The sequence below is a fragment of the Siniperca chuatsi genome, linkage group LG14 (genome assembly GCF_020085105.1).
Source record: "Siniperca chuatsi isolate FFG_IHB_CAS linkage group LG14, ASM2008510v1, whole genome shotgun sequence".
NCBI classification, from domain to species: Eukaryota; Metazoa; Chordata; class Actinopteri; order Centrarchiformes; family Sinipercidae; genus Siniperca; species Siniperca chuatsi.
The window spans coordinates 21,115,757-21,126,830 of record NC_058055.1 but is presented as its reverse complement, the minus strand read 5'-3'; positions in this window follow the sequence as shown (position 1 = coordinate 21,126,830).

The window sequence follows — 11,074 nt, the reverse complement described above, 5'->3', positions numbered from 1 at the left end:
GTTTATTTCAAGTATGTTTTAGAAAAGTCTGTTAACGAGACGAGCCGCAGTGGTCCAAATTTTCCCCAAAGGGGAGCAAAATAAATAACTTGGCTAAATATCGCGAGCCTATTGATCCACTCAGTTTAAAAGGATTACCTCAGCAATATGAAGATGTTTAAGGATTAATGGGACTAACCAGTAGTTATCTGGGCTTTAACCATAATATTTCATCTTGAAGCTTATTCCTGCATTATTGCTTTTTCCCCCCTTTTATTGCGCATCAAATTACATTTTCTCTGGAGGAAAATAAATCCATCTTGCGCATTTCTAGACCTTACTAATCAAATTTCTAGGAATTAATAGGATAATTGTCTAAATCCTTACTTAATATTATGGGCTATTGTTATTGGTGAGTATGATAATCACCATATTTCACCGCTCAGTGCCGAAAATAGTCCCAACCTGCATATTTTACACTAATCACAGGATGAAAAAAGCATCTTATATGCGAACTGAAGACATTTCTTCCCTCATTTTCTTCGAGCTGCAGAAATACAAAATGAAACATCTAACAACTATGAAACAGACTCGAGTGTCTCAAGCTGTATTTTACGCATTCTTTGGCGACAATCCCGAGCACGTTTGCCCAAGTGCAAACAAAATTAATTCAATCAATACCATATCTTGTTTTCTGACACCTGCAGAAATCCCCATATCTATATTACTCACCGTCAGACTGATATTAGCGCGCAGCACTAATGTAGCAGTAATGATTGTGTGCTTTAACTGATAGTGCTCTGTGCAGGGAGGATGTTAGGATTAGAGGAAACACTTTAATAAACCATCAAATGTAAAACAGGCTTCAATTGACTAATAAAACAGCTTATGAAGAATTATTACATTATTTATTTAGACCTACAGCGTTACAAGTCAACAAACTAATGTAAACCAGTGTCTATTGGCATAATAGTGAGTTTTAACTTGTGCGTTTTTAAATCCTGATCATGTTAATATTAATAGGAACTACAATGTCTAGTTGTGCTTCACTTTTTGCTCCTAGTTTTACTCAAGAGTTTATAATTCTTTAGTTACTTTTTTGCCCTTTTAATTTTCTACACTAATATTTCTCTATTCTACCTATTGTAGCTCTATATAGGCTTGTTAAGTGAGTTTCTCTTGACCGCATGGTGTCCTTTTGTATTAGATCTCCTATAGTACCTATAATAGTCCTATAAAAATATTTGACCATACAAGCTGAAGTGTGTCTGTGACACTCAAAAGTGAATTCTTGACCTTATGGTGACTTTTTGGTAATTATTCTCCAATAGTAGCTCCATAATATTTTATCTTAATTAAAAGTGAGATTATGTTAACCTCGAGGTGTCTTTTTGGAAAATGTATCTTCTATAGGTGCTCTATAATATTCCTATAATAATTTACATTAACAGTGTCTGACACTCAAGTCAGTTTTTCTGACCTTATGGTGGCTTTTTGGTAATTGTTCCAGTTCATCTATACTATTCCAATAACACATTTTATCCTAATTTGTAGTATGTCTGCACTCAAAAGCGAGTTTGTGTTGACTTTAAGGTGCCTTTTTAGAAAATGTCTCCAATAGCGACTATAATATTCCTTTAGTGTTTCACAACAGCATTTAGTGTGTCTGACACTCAAATGAGTTTCTTGGTGTGAGGGTGCTTTTTTGGTGAATGGCTCTAATACAGTATATGTAGTGAGTCTCTTCAGAGTGAGTTTGTTGACTTTGAGGTTCCTTCTTGTAAAATGTATCTCTTACAGTGGCTCTATGATATTCCTACAATATTTTACCAGTGTGTGTCTGGCACTCTAAAAGTGAGTTTTCGATTTTTCATAATCATTCTCCTATAGTCCTTCAATAATATTCCTATAATATTTTATCTTGACTTGTACTGGGTCTGAGTTTATGTTGCCTTTTTGTAAAATGAATCTCCTATAGTAGTTCTAGGACTTAGTAGTAGTAGTTCTGACATTTTACCATATTGTTTGTAGTTTCTTGACATTCGGGTGCTTTGTTAGTGAATGTATGTCCCATAGCGGATCTATAATATTTTACCTTAACATGTGGTGAGTCTGACACTTAAGGTTTGTTTATGCAGACCGTGGGTGCGTTTTGGTTATTTTATCTCTCAAAACAGTTTAAATTATCATATATATATATATAAACTTTTACAGACAGTGTTTATATTTCTTTCAAACTTTTGTCGTTGAGGTTCACCATTCATATCAAGTCACAACAATAACATCAGCAGCGTGAGCGGCTTCAAATTCTTTCCTTGGGCGCGCCTGCGTGCACGGAGGGGCAGGACGTTTAGTCAGGGCGGGCATGCGCACTGGCTGTAATTGCAACTATCCGCTTTGATTTGGAAATGTTTGACGAGAGGACAAAGCGCACTCAAGGCTCATAGTGATTCATAACAAAAACAAAGCCCGCATGCGGTCGTAAATGTTACCCATAACACCCGTTTCCATTTGTAAATAAGACCGCAAGGCACCGTGAACGCGCCTGAACCTGGAGGGCAAAGTTCATCGCGCCGCCTTGTAGCTGTTTCTCTGGTAAGGACTTCCCCTGAATTATTAGACACACCGCGAAGGAACAGAGCAGAAGAGAGTGTGCGGCATGTAACCACGCGTGTTGTGTTGGTGAGCCTGTGAGTGTTTGTGTCTTTAAGTCAGGATTATTTCTCCCACATAAAAATGACTTAATTGAACACACAATGATAACTGATGGTAACATATGTGTGTTTCCTGCGAAGTTCAGCTCACACACACACACACACACACACACACACACACACACACACACACACACACACACACAAAATCAAGACGAAATTATGCAGGACTTTAAAATGTCATCGCAGACCTTTTCTGATGAGTCCTATAACTCAAGAAGAACTCAACTAGCAAACTCTGGTTTTAAATACATCATGATGTGTCATTTTGTACTTTTATTTTGAATATGTAAATCCTGTGCTCCTCCTGGCCACATTGGTGTACTGAATTACCACTAGGCCCAAATTTCCAAAAGTGCACCACCTGTCAATTCATTTTGGTAATTTTATTAACTGCAAATCTGTTTAAGAATTTGCACCACTGAATATCAGCCAAGGCAGGTTCTGCATCATTATGTTGTGGCCCTGTCTTTTGTCTTGTGCCTTGTTATTAAAATCTGGTCTCAAGAATTTTATTTTAATTTTCATTGTGCTCAGACGGTGCAGAGTCCTTAATAAAGGTGTTTTTGATTAATTAAATTACAGCAATTACACACTAAGGGACTCTGATGCTGCCATGAGCGTTAGGTGTTGGGGTCATTAGGGGCCCAACAGCATATTTTTTGGCCTGGGGCCCCCTAAGAGGTTAATGTGGCCATGGCTGAGGTTATACTGTAGCGGGTTAAAAAGGAAAAGTAAATAAACAAGAGACCAGAGTCAAATAATTTGCAGGTATGCTTAATGGTTGCACCCTCCTTTTTCCATTAGGGTGGCGCAGTAATTTGTCACAAATACATATTTCAGCCTGTTTGACAGGCAATACCACCATAACGTAAATAAAAAGGCAGAAACTACTATTTGAAGCTGTTATTTGCATGTCACTACGCTTTCTGTGACTGACATCTGAATAGTCTCTACAACCCCGCCCATCTGGTGTACCCTAATTAAAACAAGCACTGCTAAACCGAGGCCTTCCCTCAGCTACGCATACAATGCTGCTCAGCTTCTGTTCATTTTCGGCTGCTGCCGTCTCCAGGTCCCTGCTGCAGCTCATCTGCTCCTGAAACCTGCACTCCAGCTGCTGCATCCTATAAACACACCAAGTACCTGTTTAAATCCAAACCTGTAGTTTATTCAGAAGCACTACCTAGACTCTGTAACATAACAATACTGACCCTGTAATCAAACAATAGCAGCAGGGGTCTATTAGGACATGGCAGCACCAGCTTTAATCTCTCAATGTGTGTCATGTTTATCTCACTGGATGTAAGGCAGCTGCTGCACCCCAAAAACAACACAGCAGTCCACACAAATCAGGTGTATGTACTTTATATTACTGTTGACCATTTTCTACAGCATACCATAGGTTTTGAGCATTATGAATGTGTTTCCAGTCTTCCAGGAAGCCATTAGTTTCCATTAATTTTCATATGGTATGAAAATCAAATCACAAATACCTGAGACAGGCATGAGATGGGTAATCCATCAGCAAAGTTATTTTGTTGTAATGCAGTGCAGACCTTCCAATTAATCTATAAAAGCAGACACTCACTGTGATAGATGACTTATTTATAGACCTATTTCAAGTGTGTCTCAAATCTCTTCATGTTGATTTTGATACAATACTAAAAACAAATCAAAAGTAATGGCATGCTTTGGAGAAAAAAATGGCTGACAGTGATAAAATATAAATGATTTATAGTAAATGTTGTTAAACTTGCTATGGTCCTTTACAGCTGCACAGTGTAGCTGTGGAGGACAAAACCATCTCTTACAATTACGTGGAGGTTTTTCTCAAACTTGAGAACAAAACACCTTCACAAGAAAGTGAACCAACAGGCTGAATCCTGAATTGCTGCTCACATTTGATTGCTTTTGGATTACTGTTGCCATGAAACTCACAACATCACAAACAGTAACTCAAGATGTTGCATGTTTTGCTTGTTTCAGACACACTTGGGGTTATCGTATCTCCCTTTTTTCAGTTTTCACTGAACAGAGGCGTCTCCAAAGCACACACCATTTAAGTCACTGTTTGGCTTTCTGTCTTGTGTTGTGTGCCATTGTGGTGCAAGCTAACCGCAGTTCAGTCAAACTGTCACGGGTTACAAACTTATGGCAACTGCCACAAGTGAGTGACACAAGACTGACCAATTCTGACTTAAATGTTTAAATATAAGCCCCATGTACCATAGGTCGTATGCCTCTGGATCAACGTTTTCCTAATATAAATGCATATATATATATATATATATATATATATATATATATATATATACACACACATTTGAGAGGGAAGTTATATTGTGTAAATTTGGACTAAAGATAACATTTTGCATGATAAATATAGTGTGAAGGTACAGCTTACTGCAGCAGAACATTTACAGCTTCCAAGAATCTGACTTGATCACTATATGGCCAAAAGTATGTGGACATTTCTGTTTTACATATTTTGGTCTAAGCCAATTAATTCCAGTTGTGGAAATCTTTATGCTACAGCACAAAAGTTTGGACAAGACCTTTTCCTGTTTCAACACAATACGCCCCTGCACAAAGCCAGGTTCATAAAGAAATTATTTTCCCAGTTTGGTGTGAAAGAATTTCCAGATAGGGTCCAAAATCTCGTGGAAAGTCTTCCCAGAGGAGTAGAGATTATTCTAGCAGCACATCAATGGCCGTGGTCTTGGAATGATCACGGTCAATAATCTTGCAATAATCACATATGGCTGAAATGTTTGGGTGTCCACATATTTTGTTCAGTTTTGACCATAAAGAATGTATAATATTAATATACTAGAAAAGCCATCACCTGAGTGGCTTGCTTCTTACTAACCTGTATGCACATAAATAATGCATTACAATTAATTAATCTGTTTGGTCATCATAGTGACATCATGAACGTCTATTTTCTTACACTCAGCTGTCAGTTTATTAAGCACACCTAGCTAAAAGTAATACAGTCTAATACAACAGTCCTGCAATAAATCCTACCTTCAGGGAAGGTTATAATGTTCAGTTTTTGTTGAAACTGTTACAGAGAGGTGTTGATTCAACTGGTTATTTTGGAGGCTGCAGTTTGTTATGCTGTTGTGTTATACTGAGAGGTGTTTGTGTTATTTAGCCTACCCTCATTGATATAAATAGGGTGGACAAAATAATTGAAACACACAAGCATGCAAATTATATATATAGGGACTCTCTACTTTTAGATTAAGTATGTTATGATGCTATCAGACAAAAGAGAACAGAGCACATAAGGGATAAGTTGAGTATAGCCTACATAACATGAGGTCAAAACAGTCTCACCCTCACAACCCTTAAATTTGACAGAAACCCTCATGGTCTTGTGTTAAGATAATTTTCCATACCCTTCTCATTTACAGTATATTTCAGTGTCACTATCATTTGATATCACATGGTAAGCACAGATTGTGCAGGTATCAACCTTGCTGAGGTGAAGATTTTGCTACAACAGCACACTTGATACAAAAAAAAGAATAAAAAAAAACACTGACACACTGGCAATATATACTAATTTTCAAGAGAAAATATGGATTGGCCTGTTGTCTAGTGCTACGCTAATAGCTAATCAGTGTTATTTTAGCACATTTCTATGCTGATGTTTTCTAGCAACTGTTGCTGTAAACACATTTCTAGGTTGTGGGATGACGAAACTTGTGATTGATCTACAGACATGGGGTGATAAAGATTGTCCTCCATTTCGTGGTGTAACATTTCATGCTATGTGTGTAGTAATGTTTGTGTGACATTCATGAATCTGCAGTGCATGGCAGCCATAGAAGTCAGTGCTACACAAAGTACCAGTACCACAACCAGGCATGTTTGAAATCTACTGTTTGATAGTAAGCTAAGTACTGCTAACATACTTGCAATATCAAGTCACTGTCTTACCTTTGTAACTAATCTTCTTTCTGGTCCTCAGGCAAAAGGATCTGACAAGGATCTAATATCTATTTATACTTCCTGGTTCAATTATGTTTGAAGAAAGGGGGTGGCATGTGTCTGTTTTTGATTAAATGTGTAGAAGCTGGTGGTTACATGTAACTTTGGCACTGTAATTTGTGGTGATTTGTGAACAAAACTGTATAAATAGTAAATATCCATGTGGCCAAATTGTCTGTATATATGTGTGTTTATGGTGAGCTCCCCTACTATTGATGTAGTCCACTCCTATTAGTTACATGGAGGGTATATAAGGGGTGGTTGTGTGAGGGACACAGGACTGATAACAAGGATATAAGAACAATGTAACACGGCAGTTGGTGGCGATAATGCTCCGAACGGTTGCTAATTCACCATTAAAAGGAAAAGAAGAAGAAGGCATTGGAAGATTGCGCCATAGAAAGTCGAAGTCCCTCCCCTTCCGGTGGACCACCATGGGACCATATTTCGGAAAAAATATGTACAGTGGTCAATAGCAAGAGACAAATCATTTTTTGAGACGTGCCATGGTGAGTTGTGTATTCCTTAACTGAAGCACAGTGAAAGAAGTCATATTTATACATAAAAACAAAGTTCTTACACCTATTATAGCATGACTGAAACAAACATGACCAAACAGCAGGGTGGATGAGGAAGCTCACAGGAATGATCTGTGTAACATTTACTGTTTCCAACAAAAAAGTCCTTGAACAAGACACACTCTGCTCAAAATCTTCCTGTATAGGAGCATCAGCCAAATGTTTCAAACAGGCCAGTGGCTGTTTATTTTACGTCCTTCCTCCCCCAGTATTTTATTGCATTTTCTACGTTAACAATATAAACTAAATTTGATGAGCTGTATGTATCTATGTTCAGCATGCACCTACATTTAAATATGTTATCTTTATGAACATATTTTATGAGCCAGCATTTGGGATGTGCTGCAAAGAGATACACTTTGATTTATGGAGCTGAAGATTTATTTCAAAATATTGGATCACACAGTCAAAAGAGTATTTGGCCAATAACTGCATGCTGTTGCAAGCCAAAGTACAACAGCATGAATTACTATAATTATATGTGTCCTGAGAAAATGATGTAATTACCGCCAAGACTCTGTCTCAGTACCGCAGTAATTCTGACAAAGCTGACACATGACAGTCATTTTGGGATTAGTGACCGTGCTGAGTCGAACTGTAGTGACTTCACAGCCAAGTTTTTGTGTGTGTGTCTGTGTTTAATGCACACTAAAGAGAGCTGTGGGTGGCTGAGTAAAGAATGAAGCCTACTGTATGAAGGATCTGGTTCAACATACTTTATTTATTTTAAAGGAAGCCAATTATATTACTTCTTAATATGACTTCTTAACTAATCAAGACTCCTCAACAATACTGGTGTGCACAGTTACTGTACTTTCATGGGCGGGGATAAAAAACAAAAATCCTGAGCTTCACTGTTCTCTTTGAAACACCCACTTGTTGACGTAAGGAATTCTGGGAGATGTAGGAAATCACTACTTAAAGCAGACTGGGCATGACAGAAAGTACAAATACAACACCTTTTATGGAATGTACTGTACATCAAATACTGATGCATATGATCAAAATTTGGTGAACACGTGAACATTACATCCATATGTGATTGTTGAACATGGTGTTCAAAACCATGTGCATTAATATGCTGTTATAAAAAGCCTCCACTTGACTGGGAAGGCTTTCAACAACCTTTTGGAACCTGGCTGCAGGGATTTGCTCTCATTCAGCCACAAGAGCATCAGTGAGGTCAGCCGATAACACCTAGCTCGTTCCAGTTCAACCCAAAGGTATTGGATGGGGTTGAGGTCAGGGCACTGTGCAGGCCTGTCAAGTTCTTCCACACCAAACTGGGAAAAACATTTGTTTATGGATTTGGCTTTGTGCACAGGGACATTATTATGTTGAAACAGGAAAGGGCCTTCCCCGAAGTGTTGCCACAAAGTTGGAAGCACACTATTGTCTATAATATCATTGTGTCCTGTAGCATTAAGAAAAACAGCCCCAGACCAAAAGTACGCAAAAGTATGTTGGCATATATATTTTATATGTATTTGTGTTTTGACAGCAATGTCATTCTGTCAGTTGGTCTCTCCACCACTTTAGTTTAAACAGAATTATGTTATTACTTTTGGATGGATTGCCATGAAATTTTGTTCACACATTCATGGTCCTCAGAGGACAACTAATGACATTCCCATCAGCCTCAGCTGTACTTTGTCTTTAGTGCTCATCAGCAAATGTTAGCATGTTAATACTAAGATGGTGAACATGGTTAACAGTATATTCTGTTCTATATTCATTTACCTCAAAGCACTGCTGTGCCTAAGAACAGCCTTACAGAGCTGTTAGCATGGCTGTAGACTCTTAGTCTTATTATCAATACACGTACATATTTAGATTGGTTAATTGGTACAAAAACAAATGGACTAGCAGACACTGCTAGACAGACATAAACAAAATCAATTCTGTTAGATTGCACATTGTTGCCTTCAAGTGTAAATAATGTAGGCCTATCTCCAAATTTAGTGATTTTACATTTTTTAGATAAACTGAAAAATTACAGCATCCTTTTATGGGCTGAGGAAATTCTCCTACTAAGATACGAGGTACATTTATTTTGTCATTCTACAACACAGGACTGCACAATGAAATGAAAGTTGTAGCTCCCTTCACGCTACACACACAGAACATACAGTATATACAAATATTTTAAATTAGAATAGAATAAAAAAAACTACATACATAGGCTACAGTTTCTTATATACATAGCTACATGGTTAGGGTTACATAGAACACTTAAAATCCCATTGGACTATCTTAAAAATACATTGTCGTAAAGCTAAAAAACTGTGTTTTTCTTAACTCATGAAAAGTTGACGATTGTAATGGATGTCTGTATTAGGGAGCCTCTCTGTTGCTGATACTTTACTTCACTCACGAATCAGCATGACAACCATTACACTGATCCCTCATATCCCAGAGAAAATATGTTTTCCTTTTCACAAAAAAAGGACCACTGACAACTTGTCTTTTAAATGGAAGAAGACAGCGTGAAACTGCCATTTATCAGCAAAACAGACAATATGTTTCTGTTCACAAAGATGAGAACAGTCAGCTATCGTGCAGTAGTTACTGCCGCACCACATGGGAAATGTACAAACGGGGTGCATTTGATCAAATAACAAATGCCATACAAATGTCTGCAAATGTTAAGCTCCTGGTTGCTTTTTGGCATCAAGTGCACACTGTGATTACTATCAGTGCTGTGTCTGCAGTGAATCCCACAACAGACGACCCCACATGCTAAACGCTGGCCTGTGCACTCCCCCTGGAGACTCCAAAAACAGACTTAAGTCAAGATTGACTTTCTCTGACCTTGTTATCTTTATTTGGCAGTATCAGATTGCAACTACCGGTCCGCCAACCCATCCCCACATGGCCAGGGAGTGAAACTGCGATTAGCACACTAGAGGAGAAATATGGCCTGCTATCACGCACAGCAGCTACTTGGAAAAATCCCAGAAAGCCTCTCTCCTGCTTGTGGTTTCTTCTCTCACTCACTGATGAAACCCCCACTCCATCTCTCGCTTTCCCTTTATGTCACTTTCAGGGGCACTAGACATTTATGCTGGGGAGAATTATTATTTTTCCATCTTAAGGTCTATGCAAAAAAGGGGAAAAAGGCATCCCCCACCTGGCCCGTCCCACTCATCTATTCTCAACTCTATTTCTTCTCTCTCCGCCTCCACCTCTGCAATCGTTTCCCCCCACAACTCCCCTCCCCACTTTCTCTGCCTCTTCTTTCTTCCTCATTCCATCCCTGTCTGTCTGTCTCCCTTCAGTTCTCGTGGGTGTGTGTAGTGTGTGTGTGTGCAGGCTGGACTGCTGGCGCTGCAGAATTAGTAGGTGAAGCTGAAAACGGATTAAGGAGCCAGAATCCAGGGAGTTCACTAATGGGAGGGCTGGCTTGGCTGCCTGCTGCTTCTGTCCATCAGCTGAGACCAATTATCTGAAGGGGCCACATCTGGCCTGGTCTGGCCTGGTCTGGCCCGGCTTGGCCTTGTTGGAATGGCTGTCTGGTCACTTAAAAGTCCCCCTCCTCCTCCTCCTCCACAGAGGACAGATGATGGTGGCCTAGCAGTTAGAGAGGCTTGTAGGGCTGAAACAATTAGTTAATTAATCTATTAGTTGATTGACAGAAATTAAGTAATCAACAATCATTTTGATAATCATTTAAGTCATGAATCAAGGAACATTTCCAAACATTCACTAGTTCTCAGATGTGAGGATTGGATTGTAAATTGAAAATTTAGATATTTTAGATGGTTAGTTGGACAAGACAAGGAATTTGAAGCCCTCATCTTG